Source organism: Carlito syrichta, unplaced genomic scaffold (genome assembly GCF_000164805.1).
Source record: "Carlito syrichta isolate Samal-C Ts95f unplaced genomic scaffold, Tarsius_syrichta-2.0.1 Scaffold301806, whole genome shotgun sequence".
Lineage (NCBI taxonomy): Eukaryota > Metazoa > Chordata > Mammalia > Primates > Tarsiidae > Carlito > Carlito syrichta.
In genome coordinates this window covers 202,394-215,172 of record NW_007245902.1, presented here as the reverse complement: position 1 = coordinate 215,172, position 12,779 = coordinate 202,394, and the positions used below count along the sequence as shown (strand labels likewise).

The window sequence follows — 12,779 nt, the reverse complement described above, 5'->3', positions numbered from 1 at the left end:
GGACTGTTCCCATACGGTGCTGGGAAAAGTGAAAAACCTTAGTGGAGCTAACAATGGCCGTTTATGGAATCTCTGACACTCTGTGACACCGGGGTCTCTATTTCAGGCCTACATATAGGACCAGCTACATCATTTTCCAACCTGGTGCAAAATGAAGATTCAGGGCTGGGCAAAGGACATGAATAGACACTGGAAGTCCAGCTCCCCTTCTTGTGGGCCCACAGTGTCAGTCCACAGCAGGCAGGCAACACCAAGGAACTGCAAACTTCCTGCCAGTATACACCTAGCCCTTGGACTGGGGGTGGCAAGGGTCTCTACAGACTTGTCCATCAAAAGACTGTAACATGCAGTCTGGGGCCAAAAGGCCACTTCTGTGACCTGCAACCCACCCCTGGATGCAGCAGTGCTTGTGCCCCAGACCTTGACCATCCCTGCACGTGCACCCACATCACGAGAAGGTGTGGAAGGAGACGGCAGAATAGGACCTGGGGAGAAGAAGGCCACATGGGCAGGGCTCGTGGTACCTGGGGACAGGGGAGCGAGTGACAGGTACCCAATCCTGGAGGCAGCAGAAGGTAAGACTAAAGGGAAGCCAAGACTCCAAGTCCTTGGAGCACACACCACTGTCCCATTGGACTTGACAAGGTGGAAATTCAAAGATAAAATGGTTAAGGATTTCAAGATGGTCACCAAAGAGCATTAAACCCTGAGTGCAGGCGCTCTGAGCACGGTGCCCTGTGAACTGCACTAGCTGCACGCCCATGACCCAGCTGGCCTGAGTACCCAGAACTGTGGAAGCCAGGAATAGACTTCTCGCTTCTCTGCTTGTATCACATCATCCCTTCCTTGATGCAATGGGAATAAATAGTTTTAGCTGTTGCCTGGAATGAGGGGGGGGGCTTGGGGAGAGACATAGAGACATCAAAATGGGGCTCAGGAGTCTGTGGGTTTTTTTGTTGTTTGTTTGTTTGTTTGTTTTTTGAAGCAGGGTCTCACTCTGTTGCCCAGGCAGTGGCATGATCACAGCTCACCACAGACTTGACCCCCTCGGCTCGGGCAATCCTTCTGCCTTAGCCTCCCATGTATCTAGAACTACAGGCATGCACCACCACACCTGGCTTTTTTTTTTGTAGAGATAAGGTCTTGCTATGTTGCCCAGTCTGGTCTCCAACCTTAGGGTCAAGTAATCCTCCTACCTCAGCCTCCCAATGCTGGGATTACTGGCATGAGCCACCACACCCGGCCAAGGAGGCCATGTTTTAACAAACTTTCCAGTAATCCTAATGCATAATGAAGTTTGAAAACTACTGCTCTAAACTTTATGTTACATGGCAGACATATAACATAAGGTGTGACAATAAAGTTCATGAACTTACCACTGTGCACTTATGTTGACAGCACTGTACAAGCAACTCACTAAGGTTTTATAACCTTAGTATATCAGTGTCTAACAGCTGTGTTTGTGTCAATGTGTGTGTCTTGCTGAGTGGCATCCATTATTGTTGCTGTATGTTTTTGTTTGCCTTCTTAAGAGAGTTAGAGCTTGAATTAGAGCAACAAACAAACATTACATTTCCTGTTAAACTTGGCAAGAGTGGAAGTGAAATCAGGGACATGTTAGTCCCAGTTTATAAGGATAATGCCATGAAGAAATACATTAAACGTTTTTCTGTGGGGAGAGAAAGTATCACCGATGAAACAAAGTCAGGACGATTAGTAGTGAGCAGAACTGATGAAAACATTGCAAAAATTCATCAAATTGTGCATCAAAATCATTGGCTGACTCTATAAGAAGCATAGAAGACCAAATAAATATTGATAGAAAAACAGGAAAATCTTAACTGAAAATCTTGGCATGAGAAAAGTGTGTGCAAAAATAGTCCTGAAGGAGCTCTTGCATCACGACAATGCACCAGCTCACACAGCACTTTCTGTGAGAGAGTTTTTAGCAAACAACTGTATTGGAACACCCTCCATAATCACCTGATTGGTGACTTTTTTCTTTACCTGAATGAAGATAAAGGAAATATTGAAAGGAAGACGTTTTGATGACATTCAGGACATCAAGGGAAATATAACAATAGCTCTGATGGTTATTCCAGAAAGAGTTCCAAAATTGCTTTGATGGGTGGACGAGGTGCTGGCGTCAGTGCATAGCTTCCCAAGGAGAGTACTTTGAAGTTGACCATAGTACTATTCAGCAATGAGGTATTCAGCACTCTGTCTAGGATGAGTTTGCAAACTTAATTGTGAGACCTCATATTTTAAGACTTCCATCAGTTTTTAATGATGATCTTATCAAATAAATATTGGACCTAGTGGCCACAGTTGACAATCCCGAGAACTCCAAGAAGGTTTGGCAACTCCAATGTCCTCTAACCACGTGCTACAATAGTTAGAATTTCTGCATTAGAAATGTATATCTTTGTGCAGCTCCTGGAGTAATAGGAATTATGGGAAAGGAAAAAAATCTGAATTTGTATTTCAAAAATATTTTTCTGCCACCCAGGCATCAGCCGATCCCAGCACTCAAAGCGCCTTGACTGTGGTCCAGCATCTGATTCCCAAGTGGGCTCACCTATAGGAAACCAGCCCCACCCCCTCAAGGCCCAGGCTGTACCACAAGCTCGGGCCCAGGTCTCTGCAGGGCGGGGCTTCACTTGTGGCCCTGGGCGGAGCAGTATTGAGGTTTCATGTCCCATGGCCAAGCTTTCTCAGAGTTTTATTCTTATTTATAAACAATGGTTTTCAAAGTGCAGTGTGCAAACCCGCTGTGTCAGCATCACGTGGAAACTTGTTAGAAATACAGATTCTCAGGCCCCACTCCAGACCCACTGTATCTGAAACTTCAACATGTGTGTGTCTTGTTTTGTTTTGTTTTGTTTTGTTTTTGAGTTGGAGTCTCACTCTGTCGCCCAGACTGTTTTGTTTTGTTTTGTTTTGTTTTGTTTTTTGTTTTGTTTTTGAGTTGGAGTCTCACTCTGTCGTCCAGACTGGAGTGCAGTGACAGCTCCTGGCCACCGCAGCCTCGACCTGCTGGGCTCCGGCGATCCTTCCGCCTCAGCCTTCCAAGTAGCTGGAACTACAGGTGCGTGCTACCACACCCAGCTAATTTTTTGATTTATTGTAGAGATGAGGTCTCACCAAGTTGCCCAGGCGGGTCTCAAACACACGGGCTCAGGCAATCCACTCACCTCAGCCTCCCAAGGCACAGGATTACAGGCTGAGCCACCGAGCCCAGCTGGATCCATGTTTTAATGAGCTTTCTAGTAATTATAATGCACAAAGAAGTATGAGAACCACTGGTCTAAACTTTATATTATGTGGGAGACATATTTCAGGATTCTTCAGTCAGTTTTTACTTATAATCTTGTCAAATAAATATTGGACCTAGAAGTCAGAGCTGACAGCTCAGACAATTTCAAGAAGGTTCGGGAACTCTAAAGTGTGTCCTCTAACCACGTGCAACCATGTTAGGAATTTCTGCATTAGAAATTTATTGATTTGGCATCTTTTTGCTATTCTGCTTTAAATGGTAAAGGTTCTATACCAAGTTCACATGGAAGTTTAAATGACACCTGTCATTTTCTGCTTACCATGGCCTAAAAAGGGAGCAAGAGGACAGACAGAAAGAAGAAATAGCTCAGCAAAAGTAAGCATTGCCTAGCTTGTCAATCTTGCTTACAGCTGACATTTCTAGAGCTTAGGGAGTAAAATCATAGGTCTGAAATGGGCCCTGTATCTTAGTTTTAAAATCAAATAAGCATCAGAGTGCAGTGGCTTATGTCTATAATCCACTTTAGGAGGCAGGAGGATTGCTTGAGCCCAGGAGTTCAAGACCAGCCTGGGCAATATAATGAGACCTCATCTCTATGAAAAATAAAAATAAAAAAATTAGCCGGGCATAGTGGTGCATAACTGTAGTCCTAGCTATTTAGGAGGCTGAGACAGAATGATTACCTGAGCCCAGAAGGCTGAGGCTGCAGTGAGCTGTGATCATGCCACTGCACTCCAGCCTGGGCAACAGAGTGAGACCCCGACTCAAAAACAAAATTAAAATAAAATAAGGTGGAAAGAATGAAAAAGTGGGCCCAAGGGGGTTCATGATAAATGAAACCTCAGTTCATATGGAGCCACTAACTAGCCACGAACTTAGGTAAGTTGCTTAAACTCTGCTTCTGTAAAATATGGTGGTACATGGTATACAAGACATAATATCAAATAGGATTTAGTTGCATTGCAGAAAATCCAACCCACACTGGTTTAAACTGTTAAGCTAAAAGGTAATCTCGTGGCTCTTATAAATGAATGATCTGGAGAGTGTTCTAACTTCAGCAACAGCTTAATCAGTGTTCAAAAGAGGACACATGGACCTGGTTGCTCATTTTACTTCCACTGCTCTGTGTGTTGGCTTCATTTCAGACTGCATGGGACAAGATGGCAGCCCCAGCTGCAGCCAACGTCTCCATGGTCAAGTCTAGATTTGAGGGTGAACCCAGGAGCCCAAGCAAACCCTCTCAAATGAGACTGGTTGGTTCTGATTTGCCGTCCTTGAGTTATGTCCCTATTCCTGAACCAATCACTGACCACAGAAGAAGCTGAAACTCTGGATCCTATGCTAAGCCTGGGTCATACATTATCCCTGGAATGCAGGGTGGTGGGAAAATACTGTCAACCCCACAGAAACCACAGGGATTGAAAGTGGGAAGGGTGGTTCCCCCACAAGCACTGGAGACTGTTACTGGAAACAGGGTAAGTGAATATGGGCTGGCCAAGAAACCACACACATCTACCACGAGGTCCTCAGTTCCAACATCCTGCAGTCCTATGAGGTGCGCCTATGGTCCAGAATGTCAGCACAGAATGCTACATTCACCAGACAACCTTCCACCCTCCAGGCAGAGCAGGAATTGGGCTTGGGAAGGAAGGAATCCTGCTTCTTTTAGAATGACTACACTCATACCCTTCATCAGCCAACTGGAAAGGCTTTCCATCCTGGCAGACCAGTCTGGTTTCTCATTCCTCTAGGAGAAATGCAAACAAAACTTTCCAGACCACCCCCCCACCCACACACACAGTTTGACTGTCTCTGGCTCTTTTCTGATCTCTACTACCTCTCTCTGTTTCTCTCTCCTTCCATTACTGACAGGCTGTCTCTGTCTGCCTAGCTCTCTCAGTTTCTGTCTCTATTTCTCTCTGCTCTCTTTCTGGTGTTCTCCCTGTCTTTGTCACACTGATTCTCTGTCTTACACTCTCTGTGCTTATCTAAGTACTGGCCTGTCACTTTCTCTACCTGCTACTTTATTCTTTATGTCTGCCTCCCTTTCTCTACCTGCCTTTGCCTCCCTCCCTTCCTTCCTCTTCCTCCTTCTTCCTTCTCTCTCTCTCTCTCTCTCCCTCCGCGCCCCCCCCTCATTTCTCACTGCTCCAGAGACAGGACTCTTAAAAATGTTCATGGCCAGGTACAGTGGCTCACACCTATAACCCCAGCAGTGAGAGGACAATGTGAGAGGATTGCCTGAGCCCAGGAGTTTGAGACCAGCCTGGGCAACATAGTGAGACCTCTCTCCACAAAAAATTTTTAAAAATTAGCCAGGTGTGGTGCCCATTGTGGCATGTACCTGTAGTCCTGGCTACTCAGGAGGCTGAAGCAGAAGGATTACCTGAGCCCAGAAGGTAGAGGCTGCAGTAAGCCATGATCATGCCACTGCACTCCAGCCTGGGTGACAGAGTGAGATCCTGACTCAGAAAAACAAAAACAAGAAACTATTCACAAGTTCTGCTTATTCTGTATGCTTATCAGCAGATGGACTAACAGTGTATGAGGATGGGAGGAGAAACCCTGAGAGAAGAGAATTTAGAGGAAAAAAGGAAGCATTGACCAGACACCTGAGGCACAGCAGTGTGACTAAGAGGTTATTCAAGCCAAAACACACACGGCACACACGCACATTAAAGTCACAAACTACCTCCGAGTGGGCGCTGGATTTCTCTAGGGTTTGAAGTTTTGTTTTTCTTCGTTCAGTGTTTCTTGACCGAATAGCTGCTCCCTGCATTTCTAGGCAGTTTGGATATCTGTAGCTGACACACAAGCTCAGTGCTACTGTCTACCAGTTTACTGTCTACCAGTTTGCATTGAATGAACTGATTTTGCCATGACATTTCTTTGTGAGTTTCACTGTGTGGCCAGCTCAGCCCTTATTTTCTCTACGGTGGCTCCCTAGATCCTGTTCTTCAACAGCTAAACACACCTCTGGCACCCAGCTCAATGAGGGCTGACATTGGGTCCTTCTTAACATTATCCTACAATTTCCAATTCAATAGAAAACAATAGCTGGGTTTTTGAAAAATAGAATGTGGTGGTAGATGTAAATGTATATCCAACAGGCTTTGCACCTAGATTTTATTTTTACACAGATTTTTAAACTTATATCACATACCATCCTTAGGACTGTCCATTTAATCTTCAACAGAATTAGTCTTCATTTAATCTTATTTCGTTTTCTAACGTGGACACAGGGCTTCTGCAGTTACAAGATATTCTTTAACTGCCATGATGCAAATGGCAAAAAGAATATGAGGTTGTAAGACTATTGGTTTCTTTTGTTTTTGCTTTCCAACTTTAACACTTATCTCCTCTGTAACTGTAAATAAATCAACTTGCATAAGTCTTAATTTTCACATTGGTAAAATAAAAGATAATAGGTAACAGGTGCCCAGCACATTGCCTGCTACTTGGTAAGTGCTTACTAAATATATCCATTCATTTGAGACAAAGATGGTCAGTTTTGGCTATCCATTAGAATCTCCTGGGAATCTTCTGAAAATTCTGAAAGTCAGGCTACAGAGTAGACCAAGGCTACAAGTACACAAGGATTTCTGGGTGGGACCCAGGCAGCAGTCTATTTTAAAAATCCTACCACAAACCGGGCTCGGTGGCTCAGCCTGTAATCCCGCGCCTTTGGGAGGCTGAGGTGAGTGGATTGCCTGAGCCTGCGGGTTCGAGACCCGCCTGGGCAGTGAGACCTCATCTCTACAATAAATCAAAAAATCAGCCAGGCGTGATGGCGCATGCCTGTAATTCTAGCTACTCGGAAGGCTGAGGTGGAAGGATCGCCGGAGCCCGGCAGGTCGAGGCTGCGGTGACCAGGAGCGGCCACTGCACTCCAGTCTGGGCGACAGAGTGAGACTCTGACTCAAAAACAAAACAAAACAAACAAACAAACAAAAAAATCCTACCACACATCTCACTTCAAGTGACTCCACTGTGCAGCCAAGCCTGGTGACCACTGATTTAAGAGGAGGTTTACATTAGCTATGTGCTTTTTTTTTTTTTTTTTAATTTAATCAAGTGTCAAAGCTCCTTGTTTTAAAATTATGCCTGAGGACACAGAATTTAAACTTGGACCTCAGTCTCCAATAATTAATTTCCCAATTTCCAAAAATCACCTATTCCTCTAAGCTCATCTAAAGTTTTTTTTTAAGGCCCATAAAATGTTCTTTATTTCATCAAAAACAAGGATATGTTAGATATCCAGTTCAACAACATGTATCGAATATTGTCCCAGTACAAAGAACTAGGCTAAACCAAAAGTCTCTGTTTTCAAAACACGATCCTTAAGCCCCAAAGGCACACCACAAGTAAAAAGCAATGCTTCCTAAAAACAAAATGAAACAAAGCAAAATGAACACTTCCTTCCCTTGGAAGTTGAGGCCTTTAAGCATACACCATGCCAAGTTAATTTTCTGCTGATTATCAGCTCTCCTGCTGCCTGTAATGAGGGCCTAAGAAGAGGAACAGCGGTTGAGGACAGGAAGTTTGCAATGATGTGGGAGGCTTACTGGAAAATTCTCTGCTAAGGAAATCATTTCAGTGGTCAACATTGCTAACAAAAATACATTAGGCTGACAAAAAAAAAAATTGAACAAGCTTTGTACACAGTGGGACACAGTGTTTTGTTTTCTCCACATTGAAGAATTTCATTTCAAAAGCACAGAGGTGTTCTAGTAGGTAGCAAAATACAAAATATTTAAAAGCTTTGCTGAATTCATTGTCAGATATGGCTATGTAATTACTCAATCCATTACTCAGGGTTAAATACATTTTTTCCCCAACCCTACTGAGGTATAATTGACAAAATCGTACATATTAAGGTATACAATGTGATGTTTTGATATATGTATATGTTGTTAAATGATTACTAAAAGCTAGTTAATATATCCAACATCTCACATAGTTAGCATTTTTCTTTTTGTGGTGAGAACATTTAAAATCTAACTTCTTGGCAAATATCAGGTATATAATACCATATTATTACATATGGCCACCATCCTGTGTATCAAATCTCTGGAACTTGTTTACCTGCATATTGAAACTTGATGCTGTTTGACCAGCATCTCCCCATTTTCCTACACCCTATCCCCCAGCAACTATCATTCTATGCTTTGCTTCGGATACACAGTGTTTTTATCCGTTAAAAAAATTATGTGGTATTCTGTGTGTACATTCATGCATTTTCTTCTCATTTTGGTGATACGTTTCACATACTCTGGAGATGACATATGTGTCTGTTTTCCTTTGTTCTCCACTCCTCATTGGTTTTTCCCAGTCTGGAAAAGAGATATCACCTCAGAAAGGAGATGTGTGAAAGAAAATTAACACAGGAGACTCCACAGGAGGCTGACCTGGAACCTCAGCCCTGTAAACAATTGCTGTGATGTTCACCTGCAGCATCCCTGGTCTGGTTCCCACATATCCACTTCTCCCCAGTGCTTACTGGATCCCAGGATCACAGGCTGTGCTTGAGGAACAATTACCCCAAGGCTTGTTTTCTGTGGACCCAGTCAACTAGTATTGTGCTCCAAAGAATTAAGACAGGTGTCCAGCCTTGATGACCGGTCTACTAGGAAAAGATTTGGAGCCAGGAAGTCAGGGTTCAAGACTTGACTTCATTCCTTACTGTCTATATGATACAAAGCCTTAATTGCCTCATTATAAAATGAGAGACACTAATATTACCTACCTCGCAGAACTGTAAAGATTTAGTGAGATATAGGCTTATGATTTGCTGTACAAATGGCCAACGAACCTGTTTTTTTTTTTTTTAAGTTTGGAAATTGTAAACAATTCATATAAAGAATTTGTAAATGATGACTGAAATGAACCAAGCACACTTTTCTTAAACTTTAGCCTCCAAAGCTCCCAGTGGACACTTTAGTGTGACCCTGCCCCTTCCACGTAGGTAACACTGAACACTCCAGGAAGAAAGGCAGATTTCAAAGCACTTCACCTTGTTCTTTCCTCTTTCCCCAGCCCTGGCCACCCAGGTTATTTATTACAGAGATCTGGCAAGTCTTCACAGTGAATGAAGGCTGGTGGCCCTGCAGGGGGTGGTGAAGGCAAACCGGATTCTGTCTTTAAACAAAACTGAAGGGAAGGCAGAGAGCCCATGTTTGAATATAAGAGAGATCTCCGTGTGGCGGCCCTCCTGTGCACACACTGGGGAGCATTGTTCACAGTCTGAGAGTCACCACTGCAGCCTGCGCTGACATGTCTCCACTGCCAGCTAGTAGGAAGTCTGTTCTCCTACTTACCAGTGAGCACTGAAAACCAGACACGACAAGAAATGGCTTTCCAAATACCTTTTCACAGGGAAAAATAAAGACTACAAACAAAATTTGCATCATGAGTTGTCATAAAAATTCATGATGCCCTAGGGGGATAAAAACTGACGATCTCTCAGTGCCCCCCCCAACCTAGACTCATCCATCCCCACCTATCTGTAAAAGATTTCAAATTGGACTTGTATAAATCCCCCCAAAGAATGTCCAAATTTCAATGTGTACCTCCCTCTGACATGGAGGAAGAAATGTTCTTCATTCTTGCCTTCTCTCTTAAGGGACACCAGTAATATTGACTGAGCTCTGGACATATGTCAAGACATTTTCACAGAATTTAATCTTCATTACGACACTTTGAGATAGGTATTCTTATGCCTACTGATCTGTAAATTGAGGGTCAGAAAGATTAGGAAATGTATTCAAGGTCACATAGCAAATAACTGGTAAAAATATCATTCTAAGCCAAATCTGACTCATTCCCTCCAGTAATTCATCTTCAAATAAATAAATAAACAAACAAATAAATAAATGGAGAGAAGTGTAGAAGAAACTATCAGTAGCTCTTTGCTTGGTGAAATAGCAAAAATATTGAGCTTATCTTAAAACCAATTAGTCCTGGGTGTTTCCTCCTAAAAGGCAATGTTGACTGGTGACAAGCCATGTAAGATGAAGCCCTGCTGATATTTGAAAATGACCAAGTGTTTTCCATAGGTCTCGATGGGTCAAATTCTGATGTTCCATTGAAATCCCTGGGAAGGCAGGAAAATACTACCATTTCTCTAACCTTGAGTCCTGTTAAGAAAAAAAAAAAAGCCTTTCATTAGAAAGTGAACACAGCCCAGACCAGCAGAGGCAGCAGCCAGAGCAAGCGCAGCCTGGGCCCTCTCCCGCCCGTGCGCCCTCCGCCGCCCTCCACCCACCCTAGGGTCTCTTTTCCCCTTCCTCCTCCTCCTCCTCCACCCCCCCCCTTAAATGTCACTCTCACCATCCGGCTACTTATGCATGGAAAGGAAGTTGGCAGTATCATTGGAAAGGAAGGAGAATCCGTTAAGAAGAAGTGCGAGGAGAGTGGTGCATGTATCAACATCTCAGAAGGGAATTGTCCTAGAGAATTATCACTTTGGCTGGACCCACTAATGCCATCTTCAAAGCCTTTGCTATGATCATTGATAAACTGGAAGAGGACATCGGCAGCTCTGTGGCTCTCTCATTGGAAAAGGTGGTTGCAAGATCAAGGGAATACGAGAGAGTGCAGGGACTCAGGTCCAGGTGGCAGGGGATATGCTCCCCAACTCAACTGAGCAGGCCATCACTATTGCTGGCATTCTGCAATCCATCATTGAGTGTGTCAAACAGATCTGCATGGTCATGTTGGAGTCCTCCCCCCCCCCCGAAGGGCGTGACCATCCCGTACCGGCCCAAGCCGTCCACTTCTCCAGTCATCTTTGCAGGTGGTCAGGACAGGTACAGCACAGGCAGTGACAGTGCGAGCTTTCCCCACACCTCAACCCTGTGCCTCAACCCTGACCCGGAGGGACCCTGACCCAGAGGGACCACCTCTAGAGGCCTATACCACTCAAGGACAGTATGCCATTCCACAGCCAGATTTGACCAAGCTGCACCACTTGGCAATGCAACAGTCTCATTTTCCCAAGATGCTTGGCCACACCGGATTCAGTGGCATTGAATCCAGCTCTCCAGAGGGGAAAGGCTATTGGGCAGGTTTGGATGCATCTGCGCAGACTACTTCTCATGAACTCACCATTCCAAATGATTTGATTGGCTGCATAATTGGGCGTCAAGGCGCCAAGATAAACGAGATCCGTCAGACGTCTGGGGCGTAGATCAAAATTATGAACCCAGTGGAAGGATCTACTGATAGGCAGGTTACCATCACTGGATCTGCTGCCAGTATTAGCCTGGCTCAATATCCAATCAATGTCAGGCTTTCTTCGGAGACGGGTGACATGGGGAGCAGCTAGAGCAACGCAGATTCATCCATAATCCTTTTCTGCTGTTCACCACCACCCATGATCCATCTGTGTAGTTTCTGAACAGTCAGTGATTGCAGGTTCTAAATAGTTTGTAAATTTTCAGTTTCTACACACTTTATCATCCACTCGTGATTTTTTAATTAAAGCGTTTTAATTCCTTTCTCTGTTCAGCTATTAATGCTGAGATCCATATTTAGTTTTATAAGCTTCTCCCTGTCTTTGTTTTGTTTTGTTTTTTTTGTTTTTGTTTTGGCTCATGAGTTTTTCTGTTTGTCATGGAAATGTAAGAGTGGAATATTAATACATTTCAGTTTAGTTCTGTAATGTCAGGAGCTTTTCAAAAAAATTAAAAGATGGACTGGAAAAAAAAAAGAAAGTGAACTCACCATCAGTCTTGGCCCACAAACATGTGGGGAACAGTTGTGACATGTGCCTTAAGCAATTTATTGCCAAAAACTGAAGCTAGCAAGTGATTACTCAAATGATTGAGTGCTCATTGTGCTATACTTTCTACTTTTATATTTTATGTATGTATATTTTATGTATTTTATATTTTATGTATGTTTGAAAATTTTCATAATAGAATGATTTCTGTTTTGTTTCCTTTTAATTTTCTCCATTTTGCTGGAGTGTAATTTATACACAGTGAAATGACAAACCTTAATAAATGAGTTTCAACAGTTGCATACATCTGTATAACCCACACCCCGCTAAGATACAGAATACTGCCATAACTCCCAAAATGTCCACTGTGCCATCAATCCCTGTCCACCCCCTACTCCATGGGAAACCGTTGTCATGGTTTCTTTTGCCATAGGTTGGTTCTTCTTGTGTCAGAACATCATATAAATGGAATCATACATATGTACCCTTTTGTTTCTGGCTTCTTTCATTCAGTATACCTGGAGGCACATTTGCATGTTATATCAGGAGTTAGTGTGTTTTTATTACTGCTGAGCAGTATTTCATTGTATGTACATACACATTTTGTTTATTCATTCTACTGCTGGCAGCCATTTGGGTTGTTTCTAGTTTGTTGCTATTCTCGTTGCTGAGGCCAAGACTGGGAAAAGGGAAAGAATAACATAAAGTTTTTGGAACTGTGATATTCTAAAAACTAAATTTCAGTATTCCACTTACTGAATGCTTCAGTGTTCTGAATAA

The 12,779-nt window shown here is 43.3% G+C and overlaps 1 pseudogene; it reads left to right on the top strand.

The window, feature by feature from the left end:
- The first annotated feature begins 10,595 nt into the window (after positions 1-10,595).
- Positions 10,596-11,991, top strand: LOC103257572 (annotated as a pseudogene).
- Positions 11,992-12,779: the final 788 nt, after the last annotated feature.